General features: G+C 46.5%; 1 protein-coding gene across 2 annotated transcripts in view; it reads right to left on the bottom strand.

Moving 5' to 3' along the window:
- Nucleotides 1–13730, bottom strand: part of HERC3 (HECT and RLD domain containing E3 ubiquitin protein ligase 3) — a 452060-nt gene that overhangs the window by 144027 nt on the left and 294303 nt on the right. The window lies entirely within an intron of this gene.

The following is a 13730-nucleotide window of genomic DNA, read 5'->3' as shown; positions in this document are numbered from 1 at the left end:
GACTCCTTTGTGCAACTTCGGCGAGCACCGTTTCACGCATCCTCGTAGTGCCTGTTTCTGGCACTTCTCCGGGTGCTACCGGCTTCAGAGAGGGCTCCTTGTCTTGCTCGACGTCCCCTCTCTCTGCTGGTCCAATTTGCGACCTCCTGGTCCCTCCAGGGCCACAGCAGCGTCCAAAAACGCTAACCGCACGATTTGCAGCTAGCAAGGCTTGTTGGCGTTCTTTCGGCGGGAAAACACTTCTGCACGACTCTCCACGGCGAGAGGGATCCGTCCACCAAAGGGGAAGTCTCTAGCCCTTTTCGTTCCTGCAGAAACCTCAGCTTCTTCTGTCCAGTAGAAGCTTCTTTGCACCCGCAGCTGGCATTTCCTGGGCATCTGCCCATCTCCGACTTGCTTGTGACTTTTGGACTTGGTCCCCTTGTTCCACAGGTACCCTAGATTGGAAATCCACAGTTGTTGCATTGCTGGTTTGTGTCTTTCCTGCATTATTCCTCTAACACAACTCCTTTGTCCTTAGGGGAACTTTAGTGCACTTTGCACTCACTTTTCAGGGTCTTGGGGAGGGTTATTTTTCTAACTCTCACTATTTTCTAATAGTCCCAGCGACCCTCTACAAGGTTACATAGGTTTGGGGTCCATTTGTGGTTCGCATTCCACTTTTGGAGTATATGGTTTGTGTTGCCCCTATCCCTATGTTTCCCCATTGCATCCTATTGTAACTATACATTGTTTGCACTGTTTTCTAAGACTATACTGCATATTTTTGCTATTGTGTATATATATCTTGTGTATATTTCCTATCCTCTCACTGAGGGTACACTCTAAGATACTTTGGCATATTGTCATAAAAATAAAGTACCTTTATTTTTAGTATAACTGTGTATTGTGTTTTCTTATGATATTGTGCATATGACACTAAGTGGTACTGTAGTAGCTTCACACGTCTCCTAGTTCAGCCTAAGCTGCTCTGCTAAGCTACCATTATCTATCAGCCTAAGCTGCTAGACACCCTATACACTAATAAGGGATAACTGGGCCTGGTGCAAGGTGCAAGTACCCCTTGGTACTCACTACAAGCCAGTCCAGCCTCATACATTGGTTGTGCAGCGGTGGGATAAGTGCTTTGAGACTACTTACCACTCTTGTCATTGTACTTTTCATAAGAGAAAAATATACAAAACCAGGTCAGTGTATATACACATAGCCAAAACGTTTTGCATTTCCTCTTTTCACTCTTATCTAAGTGCTGAAAAGTACTTCTAACTTTCTAAAAAGTTCTAAAAAGTTTAAAAAGTTTTTTTTCTCTGTCTTTCTAAAAGCTCTGACAAACTTTTTATCTTTTACTATCACTTTAACTCTCTCAAAAAAATGTCTGGCACAGGCCAAAATGTTGATCTGTCCAAACTTGCATATGATCACCTTAGCTGGAAAGGAGCAAGGAATCTCTGCATAGAGAGAGGTTTGAGTGTAGGGAAGAATCCTTCCTTAGAACTGTTAATTAACATGCTTAGAGTACAGGATAAGGCCATAAGTGCCCAATCTGTTGAAAAAGTAGCTAATGGTTCTCAATCTGATCCAGGGACTCCCCCAGGAAAAGATTCAGGAAAGAAACTTCCTAGCCTGCCCATTACTAGACAGTCTAGCATAGTTGGTAATGATGATGAGCCACACCATATAAATAGTGTTGTCTCACATCATAGCAAAATCATTTATTCTCACCATACTGGTAGTGATGTTTCTGTTAGCCAAGCTGTTAGGGTGGCTTCTGTAAGGGACAGGTCTCCTTCTGTCCATTCTCACCATACTTCTGTTTCAAGGCATGTCCCTCCCACCCACCCTGATGACAGATTGTTAGAAAGGGAGCTCAATAGATTGAGAGTGGAACAAACCAGACTGAAGCTCAAGAAGCAACAGCTGGATTTGGATAGACAGACTTTAGAAGTAGAGAAGGAGAGACAGAAACTGGGTTTAGAAACCCATGGTGGCAGCAGCAGTATTCCCCATAGTCATCCTGCAAAAGAGCATGATTCCAGGAATCTGCATAAGATAGTTCCCCCTTATAAGGAGGGGGATGACATTAACAAGTGGTTTGCTGCACTTGAGAGGGCCTGTGTTGTACAGGATGTCCCTCAAAGGCAGTGGGCTGCTATCCTATGGCTATCATTTAGTGGAAAAGGTAGGGATAGGCTCCTTACTGTGAAAGAAAATGATGCTAATAATTTCCAAGTTCTTAAGAATGCACTCCTGGATGGTTATGGCTTAACCACTGAACAGTACAGGATAAAGTTCAGAGAGACCAAAAAGGAGTCTTCACAAGACTGGGTTGATTTCATTGACCATTCAGTGAAGGCCTTGGAGGGGTGGTTACATGGCAGTAAAGTTACTGATTATGACAGCCTGTATAACTTGATCCTGAGAGAGCATATTCTTAATAATTGTGTGTCTGATTTGTTGCACCAGTACTTGGTGGACTCTGATCTGACCTCTCCCCAAGAATTGGGAAAGAAGGCAGACAAATGGGTCAGAACAAGAGTGAACAGAAAAGTTCATACAGGGGGTGACAAAGATGGCAACAAAAAGAAGGATGGTAAGTCTTCTGACAAGGGTGGGGACAAATCTAAAAAGGAGTCTTCATCAGGCCCACAAAAACACTCTGGTGGGGGTGGTGGGTCCAAATCCTCTTTTAATCAGAACAAGGAAAAGAAACCATGGTGCTATTTATGTAAAATAAAAGGCCATTGGACAACATATCCCAGTTGTCCAAAGAAAGGCACCAAGCCTCCTACCACTACAACCCCTACTGCTACACCTAGTGTCCCTACTAATAGCAGTAGTGGTGGGAGCAAACCTACTAATAGCCAATCCAAGGGAGTAGCTGGGCTCACTATTGGTAACTTAGTTGGGGTTGGCCTTGTTAGGGAGGCCACAGAGGCTGTGTTAGTCTCTGAGGGGACTATTGTTTTAGCCACCTTAGTTGCTTGTCCCTTTAATATGGATAAGTACAAGCAGCTACCCCTAATAAATGGTGTTGAGGTTCAGGCCTACAGGGACACTGGGGCCAGTGTGACTATGGTCATAGAGAAACTGGTCCACCCTGAACAACACCTACTTGGTCACCAGTACCAAGTAACCGATGCTCACAACAACACACTTAGCCACCCCATGGCTGTTGTAAATCTCAACTGGGGGGGGTTACTGGTCCAAAGAAAGTTGTGGTAGCTTCAGATTTACCTGTAGACTGTCTATTAGGGAATGATTTGGAGACATCAGCTTGGTCAGATGTGGAGTTGGAGGCCCATGCAGCAATGCTGGGCATCCCAGGGCATATTTTTGCTTTGACAAGGGCTCAGGCCAAAAAGCAAAAAGGACAGGGAAGCTTGGATCCTGGAACAATGGACCAAGTGCTCCCTAAAGCTAGGGCTAGTAGAAGCAAACCACTTCCTACTATCCCTCCCTCTACAGTGGATTCAACTTCTGAGGAAGAAGAATTCCCTCCCTGTGCAGAACCTACACCAGAGGAGCTGGAAGCAGACACTGCTGAGCTTTTGGGTGAAGGGGGGCCTGCCAGAGAGGGGCTGAGTGTGGCACAGCAAACCTGTCCCACATTAGAGGGTCTCAGGCAGCAAGCTGTCAAACAGGCTAATGGGGATGTCAGTGACTCTCACAGAGTTTACTGGGAGGACAACCTCTTGTACACTGAGCATAGGGATCCTAAACCTGGAGCTGCCAGGAGATTAGTGATTACTCAGGAGTACAGAAAGTTCCTCCTAACCCTGGCACATGACATTCCCCTAGCTGGACACCTGGGTCAAATGAAAACTTGGGACAGATTGGTTCCATTGTTTCATTGGCCTAGGATGTCTGAGGACACAAAGGAATTTTGTAAGTCCTGTGAAACCTGTCAAGCCAGTGGCAAGACAGGTGGCACCCCAAAGGCACCCCTTATTCCACTGCCTGTGGTTGGGGTTCCCTTTGAAAGGGTAGGGGTTGACATAGTTGGCCCCCTTGACCCTCCTACTGCTTCAGGCAATAGGTTTATCTTGGTGGTAGTGGACCATGCCACAAGATATCCTGAAGCTATTCCTTTAAGGACCACTACAGCTCCTGCAGTGGCAAAGGCCCTCCTGGGAATATTTTCCAGGGTGGGCTTCCCAAAGGAAGTAGTATCAGACAGGGGAAGCAATTTCATGTCTGCATACTTAAAGGCCATGTGGAAGGAGTGTGGTGTAACGTACAAGTTCACAACACCCTATCATCCACAAACAAATGGACTGGTGGAGAGATTTAATAAAACTCTCAAAGGCATGATTATGGGTCTCCCTGAAAAACTCCGCAGGAGATGGGATATCCTTCTACCATGCCTCCTTTTTGCCTACAGGGAGGTACCCCAGAAAGGAGTGGGCTTCAGCCCCTTTGAACTTCTTTTTGGACACCCTGTTAGGGGTCCACTCACACTTGTAAAGGAGGGTTGGGAACAACCTTTAAAAGCTCCTAAGCAGGATATTGTGGATTATGTACTTGGCCTCAGATCAAGGATGGCTGAGTACATGAAAAAGGCCAGTAAAAACCTTCAGGCCAGCCAAGAGCTCCAGAAGCAATGGCATGATCAGAAGGCTGTTTTGGTTCAGTACCAACCAGGGCAGAAAGTGTGGGTCTTGGAGCCTGTGGCCCCAAGAGCACTCCAAGATAAATGGAGTGGTCCCCACACAATTGTTGAAAAGAAGGGAGAAGTCACCTATTTAGTTGACTTAGGCACTGCCAGGAGTCCCCTTAGGGTGCTCCATGTCAACCGCCTGAAACCCTACTATGACAGGGCTGATCTCACCCTGCTCATGGCAACAGATGAGGGACAGGAAGAAGACAGTGATCCTCTACCTGATCTCTTCTCTTCCACAGAACAAGATGCTCTTGTGGAAGGTGTAGTTTTGGCTGATTGTCTTACTGCTGAGCAGAAAGATAATTGCATAAATCTCCTAGATCAATTCTCTGAACTCTTCTCTACTGTGCCAGGTACCACTTCTTGGTGTGAGCACACTATAGATACTGGAGACAGTTTACCTGTCAAAAGTAAGATCTATAGGCAGCCCGACCATGTCAGGGACTGCATAAAGCAAGAGGTCCAGAAAATGTTAGAACTAGGAGTGGTTGAACACTCTGACAGTCCATGGGCTTCTCCTGTGGTACTGGTACCAAAACCCCATTCCAAAGATGGAAAGAAGGAAATGCGGTTTTGTGTAGACTATAGAGGTCTCAACTTGGTAACCAAAACTGATGCTCACCCTATACCCAGGGCAGATGAGCTCATAGATACACTGGCATCTGCCAAGTATCTAAGCACTTTTGACTTGACTGCAGGGTATTGGCAGATCAAATTGTCAGAAGATGCTAAACCTAAGAGTGCATTTTCAACCATTGGAGGACATTACCAGTTTACTGTAATGCCTTTTGGTTTGAAAAATGCACCTGCCACTTTTCAGAGGTTGGTGAACACAGTCCTGCAAGGGCTGGAAGCTTTCAGTGCAGCATATTTGGACGATATAGCGGTCTTTAGCTCCAGCTGGGATGATCACCTGGTCCACCTATGGAAAGTTTTGGAGGCCCTGCAAAAGGCAGGCCTCACTATCAAGGCTTCAAAGTGCCAGATAGGGCAGGGTAAGGTGGTTTATCTGGGACACCTTGTTGGTGGGGAACAGATTGCACCACTACAGGGGAAAATCCAAACAATTATTGATTGGGTTCCCCCTACCACTCACTCAGGTGAGAGCCTTCCTAGGCCTCACTGGGTATTACAGGAGGTTCATTAAGAACTATGGCTCCATTGCAGCCCCTCTTAATGACCTCACATCCAAGAAAATGCCTAAAAAGGTATTATGGACAGCAAACTGTCAGAAAGCTTTAGAGGAGCTGAAGCAGGCCATGTGCTCTGCACCTGTCCTGAAAAGCCCTTGTTACTCTAAAAAATTCTATGTCCAAACTGATGCATCTGAATTAGGAGTAGGGGCAGTCCTATCACAACTTAATTCTGAGGGCCAGGATCAACCTGTTGCTTTTATTAGTAGGAGGTTGACCCCTAGAGAAAAGCGTTGGTCTGCCATTGAGAGGGAGGCCTTTGCTGTGGTCTGGGCTCTGAAGAAGTTGAGGCCATACCTGTTTGGCACTCACTTCATTGTTCAGACAGACCACAAACCTCTACTTTGGCTAAAACAAATGAAAGGTGAAAATCCTAAATTGTTGAGGTGGTCCATATCCCTACAGGGAATGGACTATACAGTGGAACATAGACCTGGGAGTAGCCACTCCAATGCAGATGGACTCTCCAGATATTTCCACTTAGACAATGAAGACTCATCAGGTCATGGCTAGTCTTATTGTCCTTCGTTTGGGGGGGGGGGGGTTGTGTAGGAAAGTACCATCTTGCCTGGCATGTTACCCCCAATTTTCACTGTATATATGTTGTTTTAGTTGTATGTGTCACTGGGACCCTGGTAACCCAGGGCCCCAGTGCTCATAAGTGTGCCTGAATGTGTTACCTGTGTAGTGACTAACTGTCTCACTGAGGCTCTGCTAATCAGAACCTCAGTGGTTATGCTCTCTCATTTCTTTCCAAATTGTCACTGACAGGCTAGTGACCATTTTTACCAATTTACATTGGCTTACTGGAACACCCTTAGAATTCCCTAGTATATGGTACTGAGGTACCCAGGGTATTGGGGTTCTAGGAGATCCCTATGGGCTGCAGCATTTCTTTTGCCACCCATAGGGAGCTCTGACAATTCTTACACAGGCCTGCCACTGCAGCCTGAGTGAAATAACGTCCACGTTATTTCACAGCCATTTTACACTGCACTTAAGTAACTTATAAGTCACCTATATGTCTAACCTTTACCTGGTAAAGGTTAGGTGCAAAGTTACTTAGTGTGAGGGCACCCTGGCACTAGCCAAGGTGCCCCCACATTGTTCAGAGCCAATTCCCTGAACTTTGTGAGTGCGGGGACACCATTACACGCGTGCACTACATATAGGTCACTACCTATATGTAGCTTCACAATGGTAACTCCGAATATGGCCATGTAACATGTCTATGATCATGGAATTGCCCCCTCTATGCCATCCTGGCATAGTTAGCACAATCCCATGATCCCAGTGGTCTGTAGCACAGACCCTGGTACTGCCAAACTGCCCTTCCTGGGGTTTCACTGCAGCTGCTGCTGCTGCCAACCCCTCAGACAGGCATCTGCCCTCCTGGGGTCCAGCCAGGCCTGGCCCAGGATGGCAGAACAAAGAACTTCCTCTGAGAGAGGGTGTGACACCCTCTCCCTTTGGAAAATGGTGTGAAGGCAGGGGAGAAGTAGCCTCCCCCAGCCTCTGGAAATGCTTTGTTGGGCACAGATGTGCCCAATTCTGCATAAGCCAGTCTACACCGGTTCAGGGGACCCCTTAGCCCTGCTCTGGCGCGAAACTGGACAAAGGAAAGGGGAGTGACCACTCCCCTGACCTGCACCTCCCCTGGGAGGTGTCCAGAGCTCCTCCAGTGTGCTCCAGACCTCTGCCATCTTGGAAACAGAGGTGCTGCTGGCACACTGGACTGCTCTGAGTGGCCAGTGCCACCAGGTGACGTCAGAGACTCCTTGTGATAGGCTCCTTCAGGTGTTGCTAGCCTATCCTCTCTCCTAGGTAGCCAAACCCTCTTTTCTGGCTATTTAGGGTCTCTGTCTCTGGGGAAACTTTAGATAACGAATGCAAGAGTTCATCCGAGTTCCTCTGCATCTCTCTCTTCACCTTCTGCCAAGGAATCGACTGCTGACCGCGCTGGAAGCCTGCAAACCTGCAACATAGTAGCAAAGACGACTACTGCAACTCTGTAACGCTGATCCTGCCGCCTTCTCGACTGTTTTCCTGCTTGTGCATGCTGTGGGGGTAGTCTGCCTCCTCTCTGCACCAGAAGCTCCGAAGAAATCTCCTGTGGGTCGACGGAATCTTCCCCCTGCAACCGCAGGCACCAAAAAGCTGCATTACCGGTCCCTTGGGTCTCCTCTCAGCACGACGAGCGAGGTCCCTCGAATCCAGCGACTCTGTCCAAGTGACCCCCACAGTCCAGTGACTCTTCAGTCCAAGTTTGGTGGAGGTAAGTCCTTGCCTCACCTTGCTGGGCTGCATTGCTGGGAACCGCGACTTTTGCAGCTACTCCGGCCCCTGTGCACTTCCGGCGGAAATCCTTTGTGCACATCGAAGCCTGGGTCCACGGCACTCTAACCTGCATTGCACGACTTTCTAAGTTGGTCTCCGGCGACGTGGGACTCCTTTGTGCAACTTCGGCGAGCACCGTTTCACGCATCCTCGTAGTGCCTGTTTCTGGCACTTCTCCGGGTGCTACCGGCTTCAGAGAGGGCTCCTTGTCTTGCTCGACATCCCCTCTCTCTGCTGGTCCAATTTGCGACCTCCTGGTCCCTCCAGGGCCACAGCAGCGTCCAAAAACGCTAACCGCACGATTTGCAGCTAGCAAGGCTTGTTGGCGTTCTTTCGGCGGGTAAACACTTCTGCACGACTCTCCACGGCGAGAGGGATCCGTCCACCAAAGGGGAAGTCTCTAGCCCTTTTCGTTCCTGCAGAAACCTCAGCTTCTTCTGTCCAGTAGAAGCTTCTTTGCACCCGCAGCTGGCATTTCCTGGGCATCTGCCCATCTCCGACTTGCTTGTGACTTTTGGACTTGGTCCCCTTGTTCCACAGGTGCCCTAGATTGGAAATCCACAGTTGTTGCATTGCTGGTTTGTGTCTTTCCTGCATTATTCCTCTAACACGACTCCTTTGTCCTTAGGGGAACTTTAGTGCACTTTGCACTCACTTTTCAGGGTCTTGGGGAGGGTTATTTTTCTAACTCTCACTATTTTCTAATAGTCCCAGTGACCCTCTACAAGGTCACATAGGTTTGGGGTCCATTCGTGGTTCGCATTCCACTTTTGGAGTATATGGTTTGTGTTGCCCCTATCCCTATGTTTCCCCATTGCATCCTATTGTAACTATACATTGTTTGCACTGTTTTCTAAGACTATACTGCATATTTTTGCTATTGTGTATATATATCTTGTGTATATTTCCTATCCTCTCACTGAGGGTACACTCTAAGATACTTTGGCATATTGTCATAAAAATAAAGTACCTTTATTTTTAGTATAACTGTGTATTGTGTTTTCTTATGATATTGTGCATATGACACTAAGTGGTACTGTAGTAGCTTCACACGTCTCCTAGTTCAGCCTAAGCTGCTCTGCTAAGCTACCATTATCTATCAGCCTAAGCTGCTAGACACCCTATACACTAATAAGGGATAACTGGGCCTGGTGCAAGGTGCAAGTACCCCTTGGTACTCACTACAAGCCAGTCCAGCCTCCTACAGTCCAGAACAGCTCCAATGAGAGGGAGCGTCTGAGAGGGAGTCAGGTGTGACTTTGGCACATTTATAGTGAACCCCAGTGAATGCAGTGGGTTTCGCCATAGTCTGAAGGTGGGAGACGACTGTCTGGAGCAAGGATGCCTGCAAAAGCCAGTCGTTGAGGTAGAGAAAGACTGAAACCCCTAACCTGCGCAGATGAGCTGCCATCACCGCCAACACCTTGGTAAACACCCAAAGGCTGCTGGGTAAAGCCAAAGGGGGGCACAGTGAACTGAAAGTGCTCTCGGCCTACCTTGAACCGCAGGTAATGACTATGGGCAGGCATGATGAGGATGTGAAAATACACATCCTGCCAGCCTATCACTACCAGCCACTTGGTTTAGGGCAGACAAGACCTGAGCCAAAGTGAGCATCTTGAATTTCTTCTTGTTGATGAAGAGATTGACTGTTTGCAGATCTAGAATAGGGAAGACCCTTGTCCTTTTTGGGAATCAGAAAATACCAGGAACAACAAACACTGCGTACTTCTCACATAATGGAACCTTCCCTATAGCTCCCTTGACCAAGAGAGCTGTAACTTCCTCTCAAAGCAAAGACATATGATCCTCTGTCAGTCGTTCTTGTGTTGGCGGCATTGGGGGAGGAAAAGACTGGAAAGGGAGGGAGTTAGCCACTCTGAATGATCTGCAAGACCTATTTATCCGATGCAGTGGACTGCCAGTGGAGAATATGATGTTGAATTCTCCCTTCAACTGGACACCCATGGTCTTGAAGAACCAGACTAGGAGGGCTTAGAGGCTGCAGCTGTAGGGAAGTTGGTGGTGGACGACTTCTGGCTACCAGAACCACAAGGTCGAAATGCACCACGTCCTCGCACAGCTTGGGGAGCTTGCGCAGGATGGTGGCTGGCATAAAGCTGGTGAGGTGACATGCCCCTACCGTAGCCACGAAAGGAAGAGTGGGGGTGAGGTGTCACCGAGAGGGCTAAGGACTTGCCCGTAGCCTGCAAGTCCTTGAAGCACTCCAACACAGGGTTGGCTTTGTCTCCAAAAAGATGAGTCCTATGGGAGGGCATGTCCATGAGGTTGGCATGGATATCTCCCAAAAAGACAGATGTTCTCAGTCAGGCGTTGTGCTTCAAGGCCACTGTCAAGGAAACCAATCTGCCCAGAGAGAAAGTTGTGTCCAAACCACACCAAACGGTGAACTTCGCTACATCTCTCCCGTCTTTCACTGCTTGGGAAAGGATGTCCCGGGCTTCCTCTGGGACCCGTGGCAGCACTTGAGCAACTGTATCCCACAAGGTATGGGAAAACTAACCCAACAGGCATGCGGTGTTCACCGACCGCAATGCTAGGCTGGTGGAAGAAAACATTTTCTGCGTAAGCTATCCAGCCTCTTGAATTCCCTGTCCAGGGGAGCGGCAGGGAACTCACCGTGAGAAGTCCAGACTTGGACTACCAAGCTCTCAGGGGTGGGGTGTTGGGTGAGGAAACTAGGATCACTAGGGGCAGGGCAATGGAGGTGGGCAATTGTCCTGTTTACAGGAGCCCCTGTGCTGGGCTTGGACCAAGTACTCAGCAGAACATCAGTCAGTGCTTCATTAACGAACCAGAACTGGAACGCCGATGTTTCTCAAGTCAAAGTCCGCTTAGACTTCTTCTTGTGCCTCTTTCCAGAGTGTCCCACGACCTTCTTCTTGATCGGCAACCAAGGTCTCCTAGGAGTCGCGCTTGCTGGTGTCGACCACCAGGCCACGAGCAGCTTTAGGGACAGCTCCCTCAAAGCTTTTGGTGCCATGGCCTGCCAGTCCGAGCACGACTTCGAGTCATGGTTGTGCTCAAGACACCACAATCAGACCAGATGGGGTCCGTAATCGACATAGCGTAATGACATGCACCATACGGCTTAAAATCTGTCGTCCTTGAAAACATCCTCGACACTTTAAAAAAACGGTTGACCAAAAGTTGATAAAACCTGTCAAAAAGAGACAGAGGGGTAGCTCTTCTTTGGATCAGCGTTATCTGGCACAGAAAGAAAAGAATTGATGTCCGCACACCTGTGTGGCATCTATATAGGTGACTGCAACGTCACTTCTGGCACTAACGACACTGTGCAGAACTAAACAAAGCTACCCTAAGGTGCACAGTGGTGCTGTTCATGCAAAAGTTTCCTGATCCAGTCTGATGCCTCAGAAATGCAAAGGTTAGGAATCTGTAGCTAGAAGTCTATGAGTTTGGTTAACACTGATATCTTTTTTCAAGTGATCAAAAGGAACACAACTACTCGTGGTGCACTTGGGCATGCCTACAGCCTTTCTTACAAAGAGGGTTGGAACAATTAATATAATTCAATACATTTACAGTAAACGCAAATAATGGTACAGAAAAAGTAAGAACGTGAAAATTGAGAGAAAAAGATAGGGACTTATAAATCGAGAAAGAAATACTAAACTTAAGGATTTCCAAATACGTTCTCTTTTGGTAAAAGTGTCAATGTAGTTAGTTCAAAGGCTTAGCTAGGTTCAGTCACAAGAGTGGTACGGTCCAGAAACCAGTCTTTACACAGAAGCACCCAAATACAACCAAAGTTGCAACAGAAAAGCAGTCAAACAGCTTGAATGTGCCTAAGTGTGACACCAAGCAGCAATTGGATGAAATGTCCATGGATCCTTGAACAGTACTGTAACCATTTGACACTGGTGTGCTGATAGGATAAAAACACAGGCTCTTGGGTTAGTTGCTTACTAGTTGGAACAAAGGAGCCACTTTCAGATTGGCACTCACTGCCCAGCACTGGAACCATATAAACCGTTTAATCTTGCTCTTCCACCTTAACCATGGCATATAGTACTGTATAGATCATATGAATTTCTCCGGAACATCAAGTGCTATAATGTTGCAAGACTAACTGCTTTGTTCCCAGTAAAAGACCACAGTATGATTCAAACAGATGTTTGGAGACCCTGAAAAAGTTTGCCCTTTCAGTGTAGCATTTCAAGCTTTTGAAATGTCTTGACTGACTACTGTTGTCTCTTCTAAAGAAGCATGGACCTAGTATGAAAGACAAGAATCATACTACCTTGATTTAAGTGAAAACTGGTAAGGAACTTTAAAATAAAGGACACATTTGAAGGATCATTTGAATCATATGAAGGATAACTTGCGAGTGTGGACGACTTATATGACTATTCAAATGAAAGAGCTTGAAGCTCATCGATCCTTCTGATATAGGTGATAGCAGCCCAAAGCTGTCTTCTAAATCAGCATATCTATGCCACAGTATACCACAAACTCAACAGGCACAGATAAAAATGTAAATCCCACTGGAGAGCACAATTAACAGGAGGATGGGGATGCAGACAACCATTAAATGGTGCTTCACAACTTCGTTTCTCAAAATGGCAGTAGGTGTCTGTGAATGAGCAGCAATGGCTAACAAATAATGTTTACTGGATTAAGTTTGGATTGTTGAATCAGTTAAAAGGGTAATAAGAACTAGACTCATTCAAAGAAAACCATAGAAGATTTATATTTATGTTTATTTCTAAGGTCCAGATTGCTTCAGATTGTGTTTACTAGTGGAATTATTTCTAGCTGCCCACATAATGAATTGTATTCTTCCAAGATATGCAAATATGCCCAAGCTAACATTGTAAAGAGGGTCCAATGTTTTTACTGTTTGGTGATGGCCCAGAAGAACAGGAACTTGAGAAATCAAAAAGCTGCTCTTGAAGAAGAGCAGAAGTTCCATAAACTAAACCTATTGAGACAATAAATTAGCTATTGCTATCAACTTGCAGCCAAGCGATCTCCTGAATTTTCAAAGATGTGCCATTATTTAAGTAATCCAGGGTTAAGATGTAAAGAAACTTCAGAGTCCAGAAGCTGGCTATCTTACAAGCCATGTACTATACTCCCACAATGGACACAATTGCTTTCCATGGAAAAGTCTATTAGTGGATAATCACTGTATTGAAGACAATCAGTAATTACTTTTGACTGACCTGGCAGTCACGCACAGCATGAATAATTTTTTGAAAACCTCTGTTTTCAATCCCCCCCCCCCTCCCCCCCACCTCCAAATTCAGAATGGGATTATGTTGCTGTTATGGGACCGATCCGAAACCATAGAAACTGACTGGTAATGACTAAAAACCAAGTTCCTCTGTGTTTGCTCAGGTAATACTTTGCAATAGGGTTGTATGTGAGAACTTCTACAACTGTGCGTCAGCGGGAAAGGGGGGAAAATAATAGGCTCAATAAAATGGCTAAAAGGCTCAAGATAACATGTGCAAGTAGATCTCTGGAATACAGTCCAAATAAAAAAAATCCTA

This window comes from Pleurodeles waltl, chromosome 1_1 (assembly GCF_031143425.1).
Source record: "Pleurodeles waltl isolate 20211129_DDA chromosome 1_1, aPleWal1.hap1.20221129, whole genome shotgun sequence".
Taxonomy (NCBI): Eukaryota; Metazoa; Chordata; class Amphibia; order Caudata; family Salamandridae; genus Pleurodeles; species Pleurodeles waltl.
This window is presented reverse-complemented; position numbering and strand designations above follow the sequence as displayed.